At 42.4% G+C, this 26,177-nt stretch overlaps 1 pseudogene; it reads right to left on the bottom strand.

The window, feature by feature from the left end:
• Nucleotides 1–16,259: 16,259 nt before the first annotated feature.
• Nucleotides 16,260–16,604, bottom strand: LOC116857486 (annotated as a pseudogene).
• Nucleotides 16,605–26,177: the final 9,573 nt, after the last annotated feature.

The raw sequence follows: 26,177 nt of genomic DNA, 5'->3' as shown, positions 1-26,177 counted from the left end.
GTCACTATCCCGGAGTCCCAAGACTGAGTTCCGCATCAGGCTCCATGGGGAGTCTGCTTCTCCCTCTGACCTTCTCCCCTCTCATGCTCTCTCTCACTCTCTCTCTCTCAAATAAAGAAAGAAAATCTTGGGGCGCCTGGGTGGCTCAGTGGGTTGAATCCTCTGCCTTCAGCTCAGGTCATGATCCCGGGGTCCTGGGATCAAGCCCTGCATTTGGCTCTCTGCTTAGCGGGGAGCCTGCTTCCTCCTCTCTGCCTACTTGAGATCTCTGTCTGTCAAATAAATAAAATCTTTAAAAAGAAAAAAAAAAGAAAAAAGAAAGAAAATCTTTACTAAATAAATAAATAAAAATGAAGTTGAGTTATAAAAATAGTTTGTGTCTATATGATGGATTAAGACCCATAACCACTACCACAGAAAGCACTTGGCATTTATCTGTAGGTAGGCACCAGGATGTTTACTGAGTCTGAATTCAGATGTTATGGAGCCTCTGAATATATGTCCTGCTTGATGTTTGAGGTCTGGTACAAGCACTCCCTCCATCAGGGGTTCTCAAGGTATGATCCCAAGGACTAGTAGCATCAGCTCTGCTGGGCTTTTGTGAGAAATGCACATTTTCAGGCCCTCCCCCCAGAACTCCTGAATCTGAAACTCTTCCAAGTGATTCTAACACATGCTAGAGTTTAAGAACCACTGCTCTGCGTCCTATCTATTTTTGTACATACACCCTCAGTTTCTCAGACTTACTCCAGTAGTCAAGTTACCATGTGATACTTGCCTAGCATCAGCTTTGGGCTAGCCAGATACATATAAATATATTTAATAATTGGATTTATAGAAAACTTGTTTTATTAAAAAATGTAGGCAGACTGTAGTAAATAATATTTTTTTTTAAAGATTTTATTTATTTATTTGACAGAGGGAGAGATCACAAGTAGGCAGGAAGGCAGGCAGAGAGAGAGAGGAAGGGAAGCAGGCTCCCCACGGAGCAGAGAGCCCGATGCGGGGCTCGATCCCAGGACCCTGGGATCATGACCTGAGCCGAAGGCAGAGGCTTTAACCTCTGAGCCACCCAGGCGCCCCTGTAGTAAATAATATTTTGGGGGTGCCTGGGTGGCTCAGTCACTTAAGCTTCCGTCTTCGGCTCAGGTTGTGATCCCAGACTCCTGGGATCGAGCCCCATGTCAGTCTCCCTGCTCAGCGGAGAACCTGTTTCTTCCTCTCCCTCTGCTGCTCCCCCTGCTTGTGCTCTCTCACCTTCTTTCTCTCTGTCTCTCTCTCAAGTAAATAAAATCTTAAAAATAAATAAATAATAATTCTGTGAAGTATCGAGGGCAAAGGATGGTGAATCTAAAATTTAATTCCAGCTTAATTGTCATTCGGAAAAATGAGGCTTACAAAACTATTTTCAGTCATATTGAGATTATTTAACACATACCACTCCTAAACTGATAGTCTCACATTACTAGTAATTGTATATTATCTGATGATAAAAATTAATAATGATACACAAATTTTCCAGGGCTAAACAAGGACTTTGATCTGCATATTATTTTAAGAGTCTGGAGAGGAGAGCTTCTGATTTCCCCTGGAGTTTTCCTCATGACCATCTCACTTTTATCTCATTTCACTGAGGACCCAGCTCCTGAGAGGAAAACAGGGGAGATTGGAAAGAGACCCTTCAGTAAATAGGGAGAGGGGATCATAGGCAAACATGATCTTAAACCTTTACTACCTCCCCAAGGACCCAGTGTACTTCATAGGGATGATTTTGTGGCCAGGCAAGGTCCTAGGGAAATTTATGGCAGAAACATTTTCCCGTATCTGGGTCAGGAAATGATAGCACACAGATGGAATTTACAATGGGAGTATGAATGGAGTGGCCCCACCCAGGCAGCCAAGCAAAGGCCCCTTTCACAGGCTCTATTCACATATAATGAGTGCTCCCCAGGCTCTCCTGGCTGGCCGCTTTTTCTTTTTTCCTCGATTGCTTTCACTTTTTCACAGAGGACTGCCCCGCTTGCGGTCCACTTGGGACTGGGGTGAGCCTTGATTTGGCAGGAGAAAGGAAGAAGTACACGGTGGCCTACAAAACTGAATTACTCTGCCTCCCTGGCCCCTTTCCTTGAATAATAGGGCTTTGTGCTTTGAAATGTAGGAAGTCCCAGTTTCTCAGGCTTTTTAAAAAAAGGAAACCTTCCTAAAACCTCCTTTCCCACTTTAAGATGCTTAGCAGGGAGTAGTTAAGGGACAGAACAGTTATTAAATCAAATGTTTCTTTAATAATTTTAGAAATTGTTAGGAGAGCTGATTTCCAAACAAATATATTTCATGCATTCCTTCATATGGACAAAAATATTGGCTCAATTTGAAAGTCCAACTTTAAGAAAAATCACACGAGACAAATCTCTACATTAAAAAAAAACAAAAACAAAAATAAAACAAAACAAAACCCACAACACCCAAAAAACCTGTTTTTGGCTCTAGCCAGTTACCCACTTTTATGAAATATTTGACAAAGCAAAATTTTATTACCAGAGAGGAATTCAGACAGCCTTTGGAGTCTGTTGAAATGGGGTTTGAATGTATAGGATTTGTTTTAATTTTTTATTTTATTTGCCCCCCTCCTGCCCCCGCAACCTAGGCATGATTTAAAACATCCCATCTTGTAACCAAACCAACGTGAGTTCACTGGTAAGTCACAGATATACTAGGTAGAATTGTCATGCAGAGTAAACTTTATTTGCAGCAAATAAGGAGACCATGGGGGAATAACTTCAAAAGCCATGGCTCCCCAGGCAAGGGTGAATGGTTCCTTTTATTTAGTTTGGGATGAATATTTAGATAGAGAAGCCTTGTCATCTTGCGAAGTGGCAGGCATAAGGCAACACATGAGCCTTAAGGGAACATGCCTATACAGACACTATATGTATATAAATAAGGCTTGTGGTCCTTCTTGCGTGTAAATTTTATTATTATAATGAGGTAAAGGTAGTTGTTGGTCATTCTAGAAGTCACTCAGTGGTCATCTGTGCAGACATGAGTTGGGGGTTTATTCTGGGTGGTCTGGGCCAGTTTGAGCTCTTGTCAGGGCTGTCACTGTCACTTGAAGGAGGATTTGGTTTCCATTTGCCTGAGTGAAGAGATAAACTGGAAAGAAGAACTAAAGGAAAAATGTGGGATAAAGGTCGATGAATGCTAGTAGGTGGGCAGTAAAGGTCAGGTGTTGGCGTCTAGCTGATAACAATCTGTTTTCCTTTCACTAATCTTATCCCACATTTTCCTTTCAAAGGTGTGTGTTAATAGCATTACATTTTTTTAAAATCCTGAAAACAAATTATATTGAAAAATCATTACCATCATTTAGGGCCCCATATGTTTCAATGGTTTAAGTATATATGAACATCTTTTTTTTTTTTTTAAGATTTTATTTATTTATTTGACAGAGATCACAAGTAGGCAGAGAAGCAGGCAGAGAGAGGGGGGGAAGCAGGCTCCCGGCCAAGCAGAGAGCCCGATGTGGGGCTCTATCCCAGGACCCTGGGACCACGACCCGAGCCGAAGGCAGAGGCCTTAACCCACTGAGCCACCCAGGCACCCCTATTTGAACATCTTTGATTTTCATTTTACTGTAAAAGATATGATTTCACCATTTATTTTTTGAATTTTCAGAATGTGGCAGAAGATATAAAACATTCTTCAATGAAGGGCTATTATTTGTCCCTTTGGCTGAGTTACTGGAGGCCAGGCTCTAGAGCTAAACTTGGAGCAAAATGTTATTGTCTGCCCCTCTGATAGCCATTTCCCTTCTTTTCCCAGCCCAGGGTTGTGTTTTCTCCTCTCAACCCCATGTTCTCCGTGAGGCACCAGTCCCAGCTCCAGTTCTGGAACTCAGGAGCTCCATTTGACCAATCAAATCATCAAATTAAAAAAAAAAAAAATCATCAAATCCTTTGTCCCATCTGCAGCATAGGGAAAGGGAAAACCGCAGAGATTTCGTTAAGAATGGGTCACATGACCCAGCTGTAGCCAATGAAATACATCTGAGGCTTTTCTGGGATTGGCTGGAGAGAGGCAGGAGCCCTCCTTCTATTGGTTATTATTATTATTTTTTAAAGATTTTATTTATTTGTCGGAGAGAAAGAGGGAGTGAGAGCACGAGCAGGGGGAGAGGGAGAGAGGCAGAGGGAGAAACAGGCTCCCTGCTGAGAAGCAGCCTACCGCAGACCTTGATCCCAGGATGCTGGGATCATGACCACAGGTGAAAGTAGATGCTTAACCGACTGAACCACTCAGGCTCTCCTTCCATTGACTCTTAAATCTGGGAAAAGGTGAGGCTGGAAGTGCAGCAGCCAGTTTGATACCCTGAGATGAAAGCTTGAAGCTATGGCAGAGGCTGGGGACCTTTGAGGAGCCCAGGGATGAATGAAACTAACCCCGCTGAAGAAAGAGCTGGGAAAATTCAGCTGAAAAATTCAGTCCCCATGACATCATTTGAGTCCTATGCCTGAGGCCAGCCCTATCATTAGAGTGTTTAGTTGTTCAAACCAACAAACCTCCTTAGTTGCTTAAGCTGGTTGAGATTGGATTTTCTGTTGATAAAAAGTCATGCCAGTGCAGGTCTGGAGTCCAAAGGTACTGGGAATTTGCCAAGATACAGCTCCAGGTGCTGAGAATGAGGCTGGAGTACGGTCATCAGAGCTGGGCTCCAATGCCTGACTCCCTCCCCTCCCTAGCCCCTGCGTGGAGGAGGCGTGACTTAGTGCTGGTTTCTGTTGGAGAGATGCTAGAGTGGTTTATGCCCTTGTTAACTCAGCTCAAGTCTGGCCTGGAAACTAGCAGCAGGACTGGACTTGGAGATGGGGGACCATAACCCTTCAGCTGTGGAGACTGAAGGGGCAGGTTGGACACATATTGTCAAGGACTATGGTAAGACAGAAACTTCATGCTGTGTTACATATCTTCATTGCATGGACCCTTTATTCTCTCCAGGGAATGTGTCTTTAATTTGGGTCTCTGCCCTAAACATCATCCCCACCCTCCTGTGGTCTGCTGAACTTCCACAACTGGGTTAGACATCTTTCCTCAGTGTTCTCCTAGGCTCTTTAATGTAATGAGCCTCACATTTTCATCCTGTATTTTTACTCACTCGTTCAGCAACTATTTATTGAATGCCTGCTGTGTGCCAAAAGCTATTCCAGGCACTGGAGGTATACCAGTGACCAAGACAGACAGAAATCCCTGCCTGCAAGGAGTTACATTCTAAGGGGTGGAGAGAGGCAATAAATAAGTAAATTATAAGCTATATTCAAAGTAGATGTGTGCCAAGGGGAAAAAAGCGAGAAAAGAGGATGAGGCCTGATAGGGAAAGTGGTGACAATTTTTCATGGACTAGTGAGGGAAGACTTTATGGGAAGGTGGCATTTAAGCAGACTTGAAGTAGATGAGTGAACAAGCCTTGTGGATATCTGGGGGAAATGCTTTCCAGGTGAATGGAAAGGCAAGTGCAGAGGCCCCGAGGTGTGCGGGTTTGGTGTGGCTGAGGAACAGCAGGGAAGCCATCGTGGGCAGAGGTGAGTGAGCACCAGGGAGTGGAGTAAGCAATTGAGGTCAGCATGGGGTTGACAGGGAAATAAGGATCAGAGGTATTTCAGTTATTTACTGCTGTATAAGGAACCACTTTAAAACTTAGTGGTTTAGTGTAACACTATTATTTCTTTCTTTTTTTTTTTTAAGATTTTATTTATTTATTTGACAGAGAGAGATCACAAGTAGACAGAGAAGCAGGCAGAGAGAGAGAGGGAAGCAGACTCCCTGCTGAGCAGGGAGCCCGATGCGGGACTCGATCCCAGGACCCTGAGATCATGACCTGAGCCGAAGGCAGCGGCTTAACCCACTGAGCCACCCAGGCGCCCCGTAACACTATTATTTCTCATGATCCTGTGGTTTGACTAGGAAGTTATTCTCATGACTTGAGAAGTTGGGAAAATATGAGAAGAGGGTCTGGTCAGGGGTCCCTCTTGTGGCTGCTCAGGCAGGACACTAGGCTGGCGGGCCCTCTCTCCTGATGTGGTTTCTCATTATTCATGTGTCTTGCCCAACTTTCTTATGTGGCAGTGGGGTCCCAAAAGGGAGCATTCCAGGGGGACAAGTTCCAGTGTGGAAGTGCTTTTCTAGCCTTCTATCACATTTGCTCATGTACCAGTGGCCAAAGTGCCCATATGGCCAAGCCCAGAGTCAGTTTAGAAAAGGACCACATGAATACCAGGATGTGAGATTCACTGGGGCCACCCATGAAGGTTCAGGGATCCTTTTTTCTAAATCTATTGAAAGAGTGGGGCAAAGGTGTACATGATTGATGGGCTTTGGGGTTGGGCTGGAATAGAGGAGAGAGGCCAGGTCAAGAATGTTGACCACATTCCTGTGATCTAGTTGACTAGCTTTGTCCTTTGGTAGAGCCAAGGGGTCACTTGAGAAAACTGCATAGTTCCCCACGGTTTCTATCAGCCTCCACTTCCTTTGATATGAACACTTGGCATCTTCTCAGTTGTATTTAAGGCACTTTGCAAATACATTTTCATGACAAGCCCCCAAACTCAGTCTCTATCTAGACTGCTGCCTTTAAGCTGCGCCTAGGTATGAATTTTGGTTTTACCACTGACCCTGTACATGAAAAGAAATGGGATCTGGTGAATCCATCAGGTGAACCAGTGCCATTGACCTTAATTTGAAAGAAATAGAGATGAAACTACAAGGAACTGGTAGCCTGCCAACGTGATCGTTCATTGAGTCATACAACAGCTATTTGCTGAGCACCTGTTATGTGGTAGGAATGATGCCATCACCATCATTTAAAAGGACTACAGAGAGGGCTTGTAGAGGGAACCCTGAAATCTGTGCATTGAGTCTCATTTAATAATGACTCTCATTGATAATTGCTTCCTTTGTGAGATATTCATAAAAAAAAGCTTTTAGAGAGTCTTCCCTGAACTGTAGACTCCTTTCATGTCCTTGTCATCCATAGCCTTTGGAATCGTTACAGTGCTATTCTGATTATTTTGTTTTTCAAAGTAAAAATTAGTTTATATACTTTTTTCTTGATTTTATTAATGATACATATTGTTGAAAAATATCCAAACACACTGACAGTGAAAAACAGAGTGTACAGTTGTTTTTTTTTACTCTACCATCCAGAGGGCTGTAGTTACTATTAACATTTTAGTGAACAGCCTCCAGATACCCCTCCGTGAGTATCCATGTGTGACGCAATAAATGGGATCATGCTCTAAACTGAGTGTCAAAAAATCCCATTTTGTGGACGCGCAACTTTATCCAGTCCCAGACTGAGGGATATTTAAGTTGTTTCCAATTTTGCAACTAGGATTAAGTAATTTTTTGATTCTCTGACTTCAAATCAGACCCTGAGGTTTTCCTCTTTTCTGTGTTTGGAACATCTTTCTACTTTGCTGAAGATACCATCTTTGTAGGCTTTTTGTTTGTTTGTTTCTTTTTGGTCTTGGCAGTTTTGATTATTGATAAATATTTTGTTTCCTCAAATAGGAACTTCTAAATGGTTTTCGGATCATATATGATAACTTTTAAAAGCCTCTTTCTCCAGCGCCTGGCTGGTTCAGTCACTAGAGCATGCAACTCTAGGTCTCAGGGTTGTGAGTTCAAGCCCCACGTGAGCCTACTAAATAAATAAATAGATAAATGAATAAATGAATAAATAAATAAATAAAGGGTTCTCTCCCTCTTTCCCTTAAATACAGCCTATAATTGGCTGACGAAAACACCTCCTGAGTAACTGTGGTGGGTTCCTGGGCTGGCCATCTCCCTCCACAGTGTTAAATTAAATTGTGTGTAACCATGGTTACCAGGCTGGCTACCCTTACCAACTTAAAGTGATGTCATACACCCAGCCTTTCTAGCCCCTGTGACCCCTGGCTTGCCTGTGTGTGCAGAGGTTAAACTCCCTCCAGAAGTTTGGTGTCCTGGCTGTGGGGTGTGAGAACATGTGCGGCAGGGAGTGAGGTGGGCAGTGATGGAACATTTTTTGGCGCTCTTCACCCCTGAAAATTAATTCTGAGCAGTGCACTGCCATTGTAACACTTGTCACATTGCATACTAATCCTTTGTTATGTGACTGTCTCCCCATCTGTGGCTGTGAGGTCCTCAAAGGGAGGGAACTTTCTTATCGGTCTGTGTCACCCAAGTACCCGGTGCAGTACCTGGATATTTGCTGAATATAGAAGTTCATGAGTGACTGTCTGAGTGAGTGAAAAAATGCAAGACAAATCCTAATATTACAGCCAGACGTTGCTTGGGTGCTCAGTGTGGGGACAGAAGAGGATCGTGGCGAAGGCCAAGGCACAGAGGAGCGCAGCCTTAAGTCTGGGGGCTTTGGAGCGAGAAAACCAGGGCTCAAGTCAGGCCCAGGCTACCTACCCATTGTGTGACCTAGAGCAAATCACTCAACTTTCCTGCACTTAACTCTCCTTATACATAAAAAGGGGGTTAATTTAGGTAACAGACAGATACAATAATTTTTTTTTAAGTGCAATGTGCTAGACACTCTTCTAGGTGTTGGGGAATCAGGAGGGAGCACAGAGTCCTTTGTGGCAACCATGGGTCACCCTCTGCAGAGCAACTTTAAGAGAGAGCCCCCTGAAAGGGTGTATTTAGCTTCAGTCCTTCTACCCCGCTCCACTGTGTTCTTGCTGAAGCTGCGGTGAGGGTCCTAGGGCACTGCAGTCTGGGCTTTTCTCAGCCAGTCCTACCTTCCCCCTGTCCCTGTGACAAGGTTGGACGCTTTCCTGCATACTCCTGCTCCTTCCCCTTTTATCCTTCTCAGACATTTCTCCCAAGAATTCTCCTGCATGTCTAATTCTGTCTTGGCGTCTGCTACCTGGAAGGCCCAAACCAACAGCTTTGTTCTCAAGAACCTTACCGAATAGAGGTCAAATAAAATATACCACTGAAGGTGATTGTCAGGATTATAGGAGATGATGTTTGAGAAGGGCTTAGCAGTAGGTCAGCCCCCAGCAAGAGCTCAAAGATGTGCACTGTTGCTGCTGTTATTGTTATCCTCACTGATTTTGTTCGGCAGGTGAGCAGGTAGAAAATGGTATCTTTCAGGTGTCAGTTTCATGAGTTGGTTTAACCCAGTGGGCTGTACTTGACTCCAGGTGTCCTTCAGAGTTTCTTCAGGAACAAGCGGCTACAAATAGGAAACGGCAAATCCCAGGAAGATATTTTGTGGCCTTCAGGGACTGATCATGGAGCTTCCAGAAGAATCTTCTGATTCTAGGTAGGTCCGAGTGTGGATGGGGGGGAAGCACCTGAGCTCTGTTCCTCACTGACAATAACACTAGCCACTCACTGAAGCTTGGAGGTACAAGAGTATAGAGCCAGATGGCCCAACTTAAAATCCCAGCCCTGCCATGTACTTCCTACCTCCCAGGCTTGTTTTGTAATTTAGGTAATAAAGATCGAATGCTCAGCATAAAGTATCTGAAAGCAGTTAGTCTCCTTACTTTCCCCAACAACATTTCATTCTACTTTGCTTGGAATAGTTAACATGTGTGTAACTTCTCTGGGTTGGCAAATTATGGCTGGTGCTTGGGCTACGGATTCACTGACCTGATCTCTGGATTATTAGGAAGAAGAGGAAGGTCTCATGACAGAAAGGAGGGAGCGTGTTTGAGCTCAGAAGAGTAAGGGTTTTACTGGACCGATATTTACTGAGGAGCCACCATGTACCAGCCCTTCCCCTGGGTACTGTGTTCATGAAGGTGATTAGGACACAGGCACCATTCTTGAGGAGTTCAGATATAACTTAGAAGCTGGGGGTGGACAAATGGGTATGTACATATTGCACTGGGTCCCATGACAAGGCAGACACAGAGTTTGGCATAAAATTTCAGTTATACAAGATGGGCAAGCTCTAGAGGTCTGCCCTACAACATAATGCTAATAGTTAACAATACTGTACTGTATTACACACTTAAACATTTGTTAAGAGAGTAGACCTTATTTTAAGTGTTGTTCCGTTAAAAACAAAATAAACCCAAACCAAAATCGAGACAAACAAAAGTGAAAGAAAAAAAATAGGAAAAAATAGAGGCAGTGTTACAACTTATCAGAGCGCCTAGAACAAATATTACATGATTTCTTAAAATTTATCATTCATTTACTGTTCACTTCATTTCAAAATAAAGTGGTGAGAAAATGTACGAGGGAGAAAGTGACAGCTATTATAAATATTACTATCTTTGCTAGTGTTTTGCCTGTCAGAATTCTCAGGTTCAGAAAGTTAAAGCACCTTGCCAGGGACCGACCACACAGCTGAGTATGGACTGCTCAGTCACTAGGTACCCAGTGTCTGGAGTTCAGGCCTCCTGCTCTGGGACATTATCAGAATTGCTCACTAGGTGGCGCTCTTCCCCTGGGCTAGGAACTGACCAAGGCCTGGCAGTAGACTAGTCTTTTCTCACTGGAGCCCAGCCTTCTAGAGCTAGCGGCGATTCTGAACATGTCTAAGCTGAGAGACAGAGGAATAAAGCTCGAAAGTATGTCCCTGAGACATACTCAGAGTCATCTATGGTCACCAGGTGGTTTGGGGGTGGTGTCTTAGTTTGCCAGTACCAAATCTCATTCGTTTCCGGTGTGGTATCCCTTGCCCACAACCCCATAGCTGCTTCTGGACCCTTCCTTGCAAAGCTAGGTGCTTCCTTGTTGGGCAGTTGCTACAGTCTGCTATTTGGGTGTGGAGGAGGTATTTAGGAGCAGGGCAGAGGTTTGAGGCAGCCTGGGGGCATTCCCCCCTCCCCCCCACCCCACTCATTTCTTATCCTTTCCTAGAGTCATTCACGGGTAGTGTGTGTACTGCTCAGGGTAGGGACCCTGGGGCCAAATCACCTTTGTCCAAACTCTCATCCTCCTCTTAAGAGCAGTATGCTTTGGGCAGTTGGTGAACCTCTGTGTCTCATTTTCCCGTCTATAAAATGGGAATTAATAGAATACCTATCACATAGGATCTTTGTGAGGACTGAGTCAGTGTATGGAAAGCACTTAGAATACCTGTAAGCATGTGTAAGAGCTATAGAAGTGTTTGCTCTAGTATTATAATTCACCAGCATCCTATATGCATATGAGTTTACATGAAATGCCAATATAATTCATCATACTCCCCACCTATTGTCATCCCATAGTGTCCTTTTCATAATGATACCTACCATCGACTTGCAGTCATGCTCTGCAGTATGCGAAACCTATGATTTCCATATCTCAGTGAATCCACAGAACAAACCTATGTTCCCGTTCCTAGCTCAAGGTTGAGGCTTCGACAGGACTGTCATTCCTAGGATCATGCACAAAGTGACAGAACTGGGACTCACACTCAAGATTGTCTGATGAAGGTTTTCACCACTACACCATTCTACCTCCTCTTTGAGTCAATTACAGACACCAAAACCAGCCCCAGGAGCCCTGGGCATCAGCTATGCTCACAGAGTAGAAGTCATTCTTCTCTGGGGTGAGGTTTCTTATCACTCTTATCCTGGGAGACAAAGGCGCGGATTTCACAGATGTCTCCCTGCTCCCCTGCAAAGACACAACATGCTTTGACTGACAAACAAAGAGGCCTCTTTAGATTAGAGCTGAGTTAGCCATGCAGCCAAGGGCCACCTTCCCCCATCATGTTTATTCTGAAGCTCGCAGGCTCTTCCTTGGGCAGGTGGGAAGCTGGAGTCTCAGGCATGTGAGTTTACTTGAGTTCTAGGCAATCCAGGATGTAACACAAGCTCTCAATGACTCAGGCCAGCTTATCTGGGATTTTTCCTCTCTTGGCATGTGAGAGAGTCTGTGCAGTATTGACATTTTTTAGCCAAGAAATAAACAGCAGGCACCAACCTACAATGGCAGAATCATAGAATGTCAGGGCTGGAAGGGACCATTGGATGTGGAAATTAGGACTCTGATGAGGGACTCTGACAGTCCTCGAAAACAGAACTTCTAAGTCTCAGCACTATTGGCATTTGGGGCTGGCTGATTCCTTGTCGTGGGGGCTGTCCTGTGCGTTGTCCGATGTTGAGCAGCATCTTTGACCTCTACCCACTAGTTGCCAATAGCAGACCCCCAGTTGTGCAACAACCAAAAATGCCTCCAGACATTGCCAAATGTCCCCTGGGGACCATAGCTCCTCCCCTTTCTGTTTTCCACTCCTCTTAAAAACCAGTGCTCTAAAATCAGGCTCCCTCCCTTCCAGAAACACGTATTAAGAGCTTGCTATGGGGCGCCTGGGTGGCTCAGTGGGTTAAGCCTCTATCTTCGGCTCAGGTCATGATCCCAGGGTCCTGGGATTGAGCCCCACATCGGGCTCTCTGCTTGGCAGGGAGCCTGCTTCCTCCTTTCTCTCTCTCTGCCTGCCTCTCTGCCTACTTGTGATCTCTCTCTGTCAAATAAATAAATGGATAAATCTTAAAAAAAAAAAAAAGAGCTTGCTATGTATGTGCTGGTACATGATTCAAGTATGGGTTCTGTCCTTAAAGAACTCAGGGACTGGAGCGCCTGGGTGGCTCAGTGGGTTGAGGCCTCTGCCTTCAGCTCGGGTCATGATCCGAGGATCCTGGGATCAAGCCCTAAATCAGGCTCTCTGCTCAGCATGGAGGCTGCTTCCTCCTCTCTCTGCCTGCCTCTCTGCCTACTTGTGATCTCTGTCTGTCAAATAAATAAAATCTTTTAAAAAGCAAGCAAACAAACAAACAAACAACAACAACAACAAAAAAGAACTCAGGGACTAACTGGGGAGACAGAAAGGGCTGCACAGGTGGCCAAGACAGAAAGGGCTGCACAGGAAGCTCCTCACAGGGACAAGAAGTAGGTACTCTGAGGAGCACAGGGGCAGACCACACCGACTGGGGAGATCTGAAAAGGTAAGATCCTTCAGGTAAGGACATGTCAATTTTCCAGGCAGACAGAGCCAGTGAAGGACATTCTAGGCAGAGGAACGGAATGTACAAAGGTAAAGAGTTGTAAAGTATGATGTGCTGGGAAAAAAAAGTATTTTATTGTGATTGTCCCCCATAGTGCCACTGGGAGGAGGCTAGAGAGAGACAGGGCAAGATGACGATGATGACAGTTAACACATACTGAGCACTTCTTCTACTTCTTCTTCCTCTTCGTTTTTAAAGATTTCATTTATTTATTTGAGAGAGAGAGAGATAGTGAGAGAGAGTATGAGCAGGGGTAGGGGAGAGGGAGAAGTAGTCTCCTCGCTGAGCAGGGAGCCCAACATGGGACTCAATCCCAAGACCCCAAGATCATGACCTGAGCCGAAGGCAGACACTTAACTGACTGAGCCACCCTGGAGCCCTGAGCACTTTTATGCCAGATGCTGCTCTGAGTATCTTACGTGTATTGTTTCTTACTCTTCACAGTGATCCTTTGAGGAAGGTACTATTATTCCCTCTGCTTTATGGATGGGAAAAACGATGCACAGAGAGATTAGGTAACCTGTCCAAGTCACACAGCTGTGGAAATTTGGTTATAGTTATATGAAGGGTTTTAAATAGAGCAATATAGGGGCACCTGGGTGGCTCAGTGGGTTAAGCCTCTGCCTTCGACTCAGGTCATGATCTTGGGGTCCTGGGATCAAGTCCCGCATCGGGCTCTCTGCTCAGCGGAGAACCTGCTTCCTCCTCTATCTCTCTCTCTGCCTGCCTCTCTGCCTACTTGTGATTGCTCTCTGTGAAATAAATAAATAAAATCTTTAAAAATAAATAAATAAATAAATAAATAAATAAATAAAGCAATATAGCAATGTCATCATCAGTGTCTCAGTTAACCTTTGCTTCATAACAAACTTCACTACAAATTTTCTAGTTTAACCAAAACCATTTTATTGTATTTCATGATTCGTGAGTTGGCTGGGGCTCAGCTGGGTGGTTCCTCACTGGACTGGCTGGGGTCTTTCCTCAGTAACAGTGAGCTAGTGGCTGGGGCTGCAGTTTGGGGCTGAATATCTGGCACTTTGGTATTTCTCTATCTCTCTTTGTCCCTGTGGACCTTTCCCCGTGACCTCTCTCCAATAGCATAGCCTGTTCTTGGTGGCTCAGAAGCTTCCAGGCCTTCTTAATGTCTGTATTCAGTATGTCACTTCGACTATGTCTTTCTAGTCAAAGTGATCACAGGCACAGCCCAGATTCATGAGGAAGGGGCAAGAGGTCCATCTCTGGCAGGAAGACTGGCCTATGTGTATAGGGAGGGTGGAATTGTTTGAGGCCATTCTTGGATCCTAGCCATATTTTTATTCCAGAAGGAATGTTCTGGCAGCATTGTGGAAGTGTATTGAAGAGGGCAAGACTAGAGACTTGAAGATGAGTTATGAAGTCATTATAATAGCTTTGATAATTTTGGTTGTGTTGGTCCCTTAGCTTCTCTTGTTTCTTCTATGGAAAGAGCAGAGTAATTGTGTTTTAATAATAGTAACAACAAAATAATGATACTAGCCTATATTTATTGAGTACCTACTATGTGGCAAGTACTGTGATAAATACTTTTCTAGATGATTTAATCCTCACAATGATCTCATTCCTACAGTATATACATTCCTACATTATATACATATATACATTCCTACATTACCTCCCAGAAAACTGACACCAAGTGTATTAGTTTCCCAGTGCTGCTGGAACAGAGTACCCCAGACTGAGCAGCTTAAACAATTTGTTTCTTCACAGTTCTGGGAGATAGAAGTCTGAGATAAGGTGTTGTTGGCAGGGTTGATTTCTTTGGAGGTCTCCCTCCTTGGCTTGCGGATGACCACCTTTTCCCTTTGTCCTCACAAGGTCTTTCTTCTGTGTGTGTCTGTGTCCTAATCTCCTGTTCATATAAGGACATCAGTCATATTAGGATTAGGGCCTACCCATAAGACCTCATTTTCACCTTAATTACCTCTTTAAAGACACTATCTCCAAATAACAGTCACGTTGTGCAGTAGTGAGGATTAAGACTACAACATACGAATTTTTTTTTTTAAGATTTTATTTATTTATTTGACAGAGAGAGACCACAAGTAGACAGAGAGGCAATCAGAGAGAGAGAGGGAAGCAGGCTCCCCACTGAGCAGAGAGCCCGATGCAGGACTCGATCCCAGGACCCTGAGATCACGACCTGAGCCGAAGGCAGCGGCCTAACCCACTGAGCCACCCAGGCGCCCCAACATACGAATTTTGAGAGCACACAGTTCTGCCCATAGAGTCAACAAATTAGCATATATTTATGTAGTCAATAAGTAGGAAGTGAGAATTTGACCTGAGTGTGACTTTAGTCTCCTTTATTAACTACTCTTTATACTGTTACCTACAGTTCTGTTCAGTTCTTGACCCAAGCAGAAAAATAGCAAGGCGGAAGAAGGCACCAAACCTGCCTAGCTTTGCATGTAGGATCTAGCTATTTATAACCTGAGGCGCAGAGTCTGAATTCTAGTTACTTGTTTTGTGTCCTTCACCTATAGCTCTATCACAGTGATCTTTTTAGAGGGACACTGGAAGGTGGCAGGGGTGGCATAACCTGGTAGAACCATGAATGAGAATGATAAAATAATGATCACTAATACTTTATGATTGTGTACAGTGTGTCAGGCAGAATGCTAAGTGCTTTACACACATTTTTTATTTCTCACAATAATCCTATTAGATAGGTACTATTATGTTTCCTATTTTACATATGGGGAAATTGAGGAAAGTGGTGAGTTCACCTGTCTGAATTTACCCTAGTGGTAAGAAGTGGCAGGTCAAGCTGAGCACTCAGGAAGTCTAAATCCAGAACCTGTATTCTTAGCTATTATCTTTCCCTGACGCCCCTGGGAACCTGGTGAAGAATGAGTCTATACTGGTTCCATTAAAAAAGGCTGAGTTAGAGAAGGCTCATTAGGCCATCATTTTTCTACCACCATCGAGATACTTACTGCTACATATCAAAATAAAATACTGATACCAGTGCTTCCTGATTTATTAATTTTAGAAATCACCTTTTGACTTGCTGTTATCTAGGATAAAAACGTGTTACTTGCTTCTGACCCTTTCCTGCAAACTCCTATCATCAAAGAATAATTTTTGTTAAAGCAGTATTTATTGATTATTATATTATGTTTATACACTTGTTATCCCCTGCAAAGCCAAAAAGTGTACTGTGATTATATATCCTTCTTTGTATAACTTCTTATTTTTCCTGGAGTTGGTAATTAAAAAAAAAAATTGTTACATAAATTAACCCATTTATTATAGGCTAGCAATGTTTCAAATGGTGGCACTTCTACTGGTCTTTCAACTCCTTCAGTCATCTGATGGCAGACTTTACTATGAGGGCAGAAGTGGTGGTGTAGGTCCAGGCGCCACCAGCGACGGTTTTTGTGCAGGAGCCACAATGCCAGATCCCCACAGCTCCTCTTTTCATCTTAGTTTTGCCACAGAAGGAGCAAGTGTACTTGGCGCTGGCTTATCTCAATCTTCTTCACCATCTTCCCGAGGGAGGCACCATAATGGGTCCCATATTTGCCCATGATTCCGACCTTCTTTGTGCGTTTAGCCATGTCGCCGCAAACTAGGTCTGAGCCCAGAGAGGAAGAGACTCAATGAGCCGATAATTTTTTTTCGTTTATTTCTTTTATTTGCATTATTTTTTATGTACCTGTTCTTTTCTTTGCTGTGAGAGCACTCAGGCCTATAAGACATTTTTCTTACTTACATGGATATACTTTCTAGAGCTTTCTGGAGTCCTCCTGCTCTAGATAGGTAAGTTTTTCATTAGGCCTTTCACCTAGCTGTTATTCTGCAAATTCTCTTTGCTTCTCTTTTATGTTGGAACCTCTGTTTCCTGGGTTCCACGTCTTATTTCCTTGTTCCGGTTTCTGTTGCCTTCTAAGAGAGGTACATGGACATAGATTTTGTGAGTCCTTGCTAATCTGAAAATGTCTTTTCTTTCTACCCCTGCTCTGGATTTACAGCTTGGCTATATAGAACTTAGGTTACAAATCATTTTCCTTTGAAGGCATGTTCCACTCTTAGCTCTCAGGGTCATTTTTGAGAAGTCTAATACCTTTGCCTTTGTATGTGACTTAATTATCTGGACACTTCTAGTTCTTCTGTGTATCCCTGGTATGCTAAAACTTGGCATTGGTCTTTTTTCATTCATTGTGCTTTTTAAAAAAAAAAAAAGTATATTTATTGGAGAGAGAGAGAGGGAGAGAGAGAAAGAGCAGGTGGAGGGGCAGAGGGAGAAGCAGATTTCCCACTAAGCAAGGAGCCCGGCTTGGTCCCAGGACCCTGAGATCATGACCTGTGCTGAAGGCAGATGTTTAACTAACTGAGCCCCCCAGGTGCTCCTCCTATGCTTTCAGTTGGATACTCATGTCCTTCAGTTCCAGGAATTTTTCTTAAATTATTTCTTTTATAATCTTCTCCTCTGTTTTCTTATTTGGGCATTAAATTCAGTCGAGTCCCTAAGTCTTTAACCTTTATATTATCCCCATTATTTTTCATCATTTTGGCTTTTTATTACTTCCAACCTATTAACTCTTTAATACTGATCATCATTTTTATTTCCAAGGGCTCTTTTTGTTTTTCATAGTGTTCTGTTCTTTAAAAAATTGATGGAAGCAATATCTTCACTTAATTTTCTGGGTATATTATAGTTCTTATATGAAGCTTTCTTCTGTTCCTGGCATCACCAATTTCTTCCTGGGTTAATTTTTTTTTTCTCGGACTGTCTTGATCTCTTTCACGATGGAAACCTTCCTCAAACATTAGTGATCCTTAGTTATCATCTCATATTTTAGGGTAAGGCACAAAACTAGCCCTATGTACATAGGTAGAGCTTATCAAGTGGAGGCCTTCACTATTGGGTTTTTGGTGGGGATCTCTTTTGTTAGGGGAAACCCAGATGTCACTACCCTTTATTTTCTCCCCCTGAGACAGTTCAATTTTTTAATAAGAAGAAGTCTTCATCTTCTGCCTAGGAGTAACATGCATTCCCTGCAATTTGAGAGCAGAGTCAAGGAACGGGATTGGGGGGTCCCATTGCCCCAGATGCAGTCTCACCAAGTCTCTCCATTGTGCAACCTTACCCTCTCCTGCTGGTTCCTCTGCCAGTTGCACAAGAACCTGGGGCCTCCCCTGTTCAGATTTCCCAGGGATTAAGCTTCCTTTTTCCTGCCTGGGTGAGAGGTAGCTGCTTGGCTGTTGGGGCAGAGGATATTTTCAGCCTTGACCCTCACCCTGGCTCATCCCTCCATCTCAGTCCGAGTTGTTCAGAGCCTTTTTGAGGCAAATCAGTTTGCTTCTCGTCCGTAAGCCCCCTTGCTCTGCTAAGATGGTTACCATCCCTCCATCTGCTTTCCATCTTTAAAAAAAAATGAAGAGAACAAATGCCAGAGCACATGCAAAGCTGCTGCACATCACTAATCATTAGGGAAATACAAATAAAAACCACAGTGAGATACCACTTCACACCAAGTAGGATGGCTGTTTATCAAAACAACAAAAACAACGAAATTTGGGGTGGATGTGGAGAGATTGGAACACTTCCACACTGCTGGATGGAGAATGGTGCAGCTGCTATAGAAAACAGTCCAACAGTGCCTTGAAAAGTTAAACATGGAATCACCATTTGTTCAGCGATTCCACTTCTGGGTATATATACAAAAGGTTTGGAAGCAGGGACTCAAATAAATATTTGTGGATTGATATTCATGGCAACATTAATTCACAACAGCCAAAAGGTGGAAACAACCAAAGTGTCTGTCAATGAATGGATAAACCAAATGCGGTATATCCATGTAATAGAGTTATTATTCCTCCTCAAAAAGGAATCAAATTCTGTCAATTACACCTCAGTAAAGCTGAAAACGAAATATAATCTGATTTTGTATCGGGAGAAAAGGAATAAAATTCTGATACATGCTACAACATGGATGAACCTTAAAGACATTGTGTTAAGTGCAATAACTCAGACACAACAGGACAAATACTGTCTGATTCCACTTATGTTATGTATCTAGAGTAGTCAAATTCATACAGACAGAAAATAGGATAGCAGTTACCATGGCTGAGGGGAGGAGGGAATAAGGAGTTGTTTAATTGGTACCAACTTTCAGTCTGAGAAGATGAAAACGTTCTGGAGATGGGTGGTGGGGATGGTTGCATAACAGTGTGAATGCACTTAATGTCATCAAACGATCCACTTAAATATGGTTAAAGTGGTAAGTTTTATGTATATTTTATAACACAATAAAAAAAGCTAAAACATCACTTGCCTACTTTGGTTTCATTTCACTTTCTTTGTCTGCATGAACTGTTAAAAAGAAAACAACAGGTCCAAAATGGAGTCACTTATGGTAAGATCCTATGTCAGCAAACCAAGACTTAATACCTAAACCTAACTGCAGTTTCAGTCCTTCCAGGAATGTGCCCTTTAACCAGTCAACATTGAATTTCCTGATCAGCACTAGAAAACTTACTGATAGGTCCCTTCCATTCCCCTTAGGAGGGTGACCTTGCCTAAAACAATGCATTCTTTGCTAATAATTTCCTTTTTTCCTCTCCCTCTATGTCTCTATGCCTTTATAAAAAAAAAAAAAAACAAAAAAACCTTTCCTTTTCTGTAGCTCAATAGAACGTCTTTCTATTTGTTAGGTGAGATGCTGCCTGATTCATGAAGCATTCAAGAAAGCCAATTTGATCTTTTAAATTACTCAGTTGAATTTTTGTTGTTTAACAGGACATACTCTTTTTTTAATTTCTTTATTGCCATTTTAGTGGGGTCTCAAGAAAAAGAGGCTTAATAAGTGTGTGTGGTCAATCCACCATATATAACTAACTTCCCTCAATTATTTTTTTCAGTGCTTGCTACACAGATGACACTGTGCTAGAAGAATATAAGTATGATTGGTTTCCATGTCAAAAAAGAAAAAAGTAGCAGGCACAATACTCCATCTAAACTTGTATGCTATCAAATACAGTTTTGGCTCTGAGGTCACTAAAGCAGGAAGAAAATGGATTTGCTGCAATATTTAATATATTTGCTGTCATTTTGGACCATAGCCCTTAGTTGCCATGGCAACAGACCAGAGCAGGAACTTCATTAGAGGAGGAGCTCCTTGGATTTTAACCGTGTTATTCAATCAGGCATGAATGATGAGGTAGACCATCACATGGCACCCATAAGATCTTTTATTTTGATAAGCTATATAATTAGCTAAATCTAGTAAGTCTTTAGAACAAGTAAAACAAAAACCTAAAACCTCGCTTTTTGCATCTATTCCAAAGTCATTAGTAGTTAAAAGATTCCTTTGGAATTTCCTTGGTGGAACTATCCAAAGCATTGCTGGCAATAATATTTGAGCATCCCCTTCACCAGCAAATGGCAGGAAGGGACACCAGAAGATTAATGATGGGTAACAGCTTACTGTTATTGGCATTTTGAAAGAAGATGACTGACATAAGCAAGGCCATAAAAACAAAGAAATTATACCAGTCAAGTTTTAGGTCTTTGTTACAGGTGGGTGGGGAGCTATTTCTTGGAGGGAAGAAGGGCACCTTCCCAAACACACACACACACACACACACACACACACACACACACACATACACACACACGAAAAAACGCTTTCAATAGCAATTTCAATGCAATGTTCAGTGAGTCCATATTGCCAAGGGACTTGGGAATAAAGTGTGATCAGAATCAGGCAGGGGTGGGGTGGTGGTAGTCACCACAAGGGATGGCTTTTGGGAGGACATGAGTTTTAAGAAGAGTTTTGGAAAAAAGCAAAAAAAGTCACTCTTTTTTTTTTTTTTTTTTTAAAGAACGTCACTCTTGAGGAAGGCAGAGGTATTTCTGATTCATTAAGATCTTACCATCACTCCAAATACTCAGTTCATCTGCTTGTGTTTCAGTCGGACTGATTTCAAACATTTCCCCCTTACCAGCCTTCCAGGAGGCACTGGGCAGAGCAATCCATTGCAATCATATTCTGGTGCACTCACTCAATGCAGGTAGTTATTTCCAAGACTACCAATGCTAGAAATCAATTGTTTTGTTGACTTGTTTTCTATCCCCCAAAGGGTAACTTTTGAGCTCAATTCTCCTATTTACAATACTGGTCTATTTTACTGCAAATATTCTTTCATTGTGTTGCTCTCTCCTGGATACAACTGTGATATAGTCAAACATCTAAATGAAATAAATAGTTTTCTTTTTCTGGTTTTTGTTTTGGATTTTTGGTTTTTTGGTTTTTGTGGGAACGAGGGCAGTTGCTAACCCTAAAGCCCTGAGCAAGGTATGGTACGGTTTACAAGAAGGGCCAGATGCAGCCCCTTCAAGCTCTTAAGGCACAACAATAGGAGAAATGACAGAAGACAATCAGTGATTAATTAACAAATGAGTGATAGATACCAGGTGGTCCTAACCTGAGCTTCTCAGCCCCACAGGGTAATGAGGGAGAGTAGGGAGGGCTGTCTGTGAGCTATTTTCGGTAATTCAAAAAGACTATCCAAAAAACCTCGTATTTACCAGAGATTAGATGCACAGGCTAATTAAGCTAAAATATCAGGTTTCCTCGCTCTGGGCTAGAATTACATCAACTCAGTATAGAAACACCAGTTACCCCATGCTGACTGGAAGCTCTGACTGGCAGTTCCCTTGTCTTTGATTAATAAAACATGAGAAAAGAAATTATTACGTGATAGGTGTGTTCTGTTTGATAGGCAAAAAGTACTTCAAAGCATGGGACTTGTGAAGGGAAGATGATGTTTGTTTTGGGTGAAAAGACTCAGAATTGGTGAGATGGACAAGAAATGACTAGGAGAAGTTTAATATGGATAGAGGACAGCAAAGGAGGGTCACTTGAACCGGGGGTTAAGAGATGTGGACTCATCTGTGCAGTGGTTCCCAAGTGTGATCCGCACCTACAGCACGAACACCACCTGGAAACTTCTTGGGCTTCACTTGCTGACTCAGAAATGGGGGATGAGGAACAGCCATCTGGTCTGACAGGCCCTTCAGGTGATTCTGATGTATGCTGCAGTTTGAGAATCTCAGATCTATAACGTCCTTGCCCAGATTTGAAGGATCAGTGGAATAGGAGGTGATCCTAACAGATACTTGTTTAGCCTGAAAAGGAATCGCAAGAAACCAAACAAAAGCAAACCAAAATGAATCACTAATGAGAAGGTTATTTCCTTTTCTAATCTCTCGTGCCTTTTTGTTTTTTTTAAAGATTTTATTTATTTGACACACAGAGATCACAAGTAGGCAGAGAGGCAGGCAGAGAGAGAGAGGGGGAAGCAGGCTCTCCGCAGAGTAGAGAGCCCAATGCAGGGCTCCATCCCAGGACCCTGGGATCATGACCTGAGCCGAAGGCAGAGGTTTTAACCCACTGAGCCACCCAGGCACCCCCCTCATGCCTTTTGATAACATCACAGAAAAAGACTCAGTTTGATCCTGGTAGGTTTTTAACTTTTTTTTTTTTTTTTTAAGTAGGCTCTACACCCAACATGGAACTTGGGCTCGTGACCCTGAGATCAAGAGTGCCTTGTTCTGTGGACTGAGCCAGCCAGGCATTCCTCCTCTGCCAGAGGTCTTTAGAAAGAAACATTCAAGTCTCTTTTTAAAATAAAGAGAATAGGTTTCATTCAGGTTCAGAGCCTTGACAGGTTTTGGAATATGAGGGTGATAACTTGGTTCTCCTTCTTATGCATTTGTTTTTTACAGTGACCTCTTCTTTGGGCAAGTGATTCCGATTTTCCTTTTGAAAAAAGGATATAAGACATTCTTTTAAAAATTTGTTTATTAAAAATAAAATAGGGGCACCTGGGTGGCTCAGTTGGTTGAGCGTCTGACTCAGATCATGATCTCGGGGTCATGGGTAGAGCCCCACTTCAGGCTCCATGCTCAGCGTGGAGTCTGCTTGAGGATTCTCTCCCTCTCCCTCTGCCCCTCCCCCTGCTTGTGCACGTGTGCTCTTTCTCTAAGTAAATAAAATCTTAAAAATGAAACAATTTTTTTAATTGAAGTGCAGTTGTCAGGCAATAGTATATTAGTTTCAGGTGTACAACATAGTGACTTGACATTTAATACATTATGAAAAGTTCACTATGATAAGTGTAGTTATCATCTGTCAACATACAAAGTTATTACAATATTATTGACTATATTTCCTATGCTATACTCTGTATCCCCATGACTTATTTTATTTTTTATTTTATTATTTTTAAAAAGATTTTATTTATTTATTCAACACAGAGAGAGAGAGAGAAAGGGAGAGAGAGAGGGAGAGAGATCACAAGTAGGCAGAAAGGCAGGTAGAGGGGGAGGGGGAAGTAGGCTCCCCGCTGAGCAGAGATTCATGATGTAGGGCTCTATCCCAGGCCCCTGAGACTATGACCTGAACCAAAGGCAGAGGCTTAACCCACTGAGCCACCCAGGCGCCCCCCCCCCAGACATATTTTATAACTGGAAGTTTGACCTCTGAATTTCCTTCACCTATTTTGCCCGTACCCCCATCAGCTTCCACTCTGGCAACACCAGTTTGTTCTCTGTATTTATGAGTGTGTTCCTGTTTTGTCTTGTCCCATTTGTCTGTCTGTTTGCTTTAGATTCCACATCTAAGTGAAATCATATGGTATTTATCTTTGTCTGACTCATTTCACTTAGCATAATATCCTCTAGGTCTACCCATGTTGTTGCAAATGACAAGATTTTAATTTTTTTATGACTGAGCAACCTTCTATTGTCTATACATACTACCTCTTTATCCATTCTTCTATTGATGGATGCTTAGTTTGCTTCCATATCGTGGCTGTTGTAAATAATGTTGGAATGAACATAGATAGGAGGGCATGTATCTTTTCAAACTAGTGTTTTTGTTTTCTCTGGGTACATACCCAGAAGTGGAATTGCTGGATTATATGGTATTTCTATTTTTAATTTTTTGAGAAACTTCCATACTGCACCAGTTTACATTCCCACCCACAGTGCGTAAGAGTTCCCTTTTTTTCACATCCTTTCCAACACTTGTTACGTTTTTTGATACTAGCCATTCTAAAGGTGTGAGGTGATATCTCTAAAATATTCTTCACAAAAACTTTTTTGTATAAAACTGTGATTTGGTTTAATGAAAAAAGATAAATAACAGTACTAGAGGTATATGGAAGTGGAAATATAATAGGCATTAAATGTATTACTGAAACCTGTGAAATATATTCAGGACAACAATGTGTGTGTGTGTGTGTGTGTGTGTGTGTATTTTCTCTTGATGCTTGGATGGATGGGTTTGTATTTGTCCTTGCTCATCAGTGTTTTTGGAGAATAGGCCACAAATAAACACACACACACACACACACACACACACACACACACGTGCACGCACATACACTTATACCACTGAAGCAAGTACAAGGAAAAACCCATCACCGTTTGTGGAAGCCATACAAAATCCTGCACAGTGAAGGCACCACCTCAGTACTTTGGAATTAGTTGTGCCAGGATTTTGTGATTCTTCATCTTCTTAAGTACAGGGTTACTGAGATGTACTGAGAGCCAGAACATAGGCTTTGTAATCTCTTAAGGAAAATGAGAAAATAGTTCTTGAATAGGTGACAATTAATAGCATGTTTCCACCCATACCAGGTTCATGGAGATGCCTTTTCATCACTTCATTTTGAGTCAGGAAATGCCAAAATTAATTGATTTATGTACAAATATAGATGTGTTCCAGCCTGCTATGGGCAGGGTTATTCAGGGGGAAATTATACTGCATTCCTTTTCCACACAAGATTTTAATTACGGGTAAAATCTGATCAAAAACAATATAAAGGGCATCCTCTAAGACATTGCTTCTCTAAGTTTTTTTACTTCAACACATAAAAACACATTTTATAGCTTGGCCCAGCATGTGTACAAGCGCACACTCACACATACCCACATGCACACGTTATAACACTTAAACAAAGGTTTATTTTATTTATTTTTTCCTAAAGATTTTATTTATTTATTTGACAGAGACAGCGAGAGCAGAAACACAAGCAGGAGGAGTGGGAGAGGGAAAGCAGGCTTTCTGCCTAGCAGAGAGCCTGATGCAGGGCTCAGTCCCAGGACCCTAGGATCATGACCCAAGCCAAAGGCAGATACCTAATGACTGAGCCACCCAGCCCCTAAACAAAGATTAAATGAAATAACACTCACAGCAAAGGACACATGTAAGTGACTTTTTAATTTTTTTTCTTAAGATTTTATTTTTAAGTAATCTTTTTACCCTGTATGGGGCTTGAACTTACAACCCTGAGATCAAGAGTCACTCTAATAACAGAGCCAGCCAGGTGCTCCTGTGAATATTTATTCTATTCTATGTCATTAAAAAGTGATTTCCCAGTCTGCCAGTGATCCCCCATCTTCCCTCCCTGAGGATACTGATTCAGTAGATTTGTGATGGGACCTGGAAATCTGCAAGTTTTGATATATGAATCAGATGGTTCCAATGCAGGTGGAACTTGGCCACACTGTGAGAAACTAAACTACTTTAAAGGTAAACAACAGTCAAATCCTAAAATGTTAGTATATGAAGAACCTTATTAATCCTGTGGTCAAGTTCAGAAGCACCTCCATTACCTGCTGGATAAAGTTCAAATGTAGGTTGACATTCAAGGCTAGTCCCTGCTGAGTTTTTCAGCTATATCCCCAGCTGCAACCTTGTTGCCTTTCCTTACTCCTTTTCCACATAAACAAGCAACATTAAACCATACATCATGCTTTTATGTGAACTTCCATTTATTACAGTCTGGGGGAGTAACTACCTTGACTGATCCTCCTGTTGGAAACAACTAAATGTGCTGGATAACATATAAAAGCCATTTTGAAAAATGTGTTCATGAGCCAGCAGTTATTAAGGAATCCTCAAAGGCCAAAAACTAAGAAAGGTAAGCAGAGCCCCAAAGTTGGCTTTTGCCTCATAGATACTTGCTGAATGAGGTGATTTTTGAGCTCTCATTTTTCATGGAAGAAAGGAGATGAATCCTAGAATGTGCCTAAAGTGACAGTCTAATAGGACCCCTCCCATAAAGTCAGGACCTCAGGTGGCCATGGCTCAGTGTAAAGGTGATTTAGTGCAAGGGTAGTTTAGA

Source organism: Lontra canadensis, unplaced genomic scaffold (assembly GCF_010015895.1).
Source record: "Lontra canadensis isolate GAN:19392208 unplaced genomic scaffold, GSC_riverotter_1.0 scaffold124, whole genome shotgun sequence".
Taxonomy (NCBI): Eukaryota; Metazoa; Chordata; class Mammalia; order Carnivora; family Mustelidae; genus Lontra; species Lontra canadensis.
The sequence above is the reverse complement of the archived record's forward strand: the minus strand, read 5'-3'. Positions and strand labels throughout refer to the sequence as shown.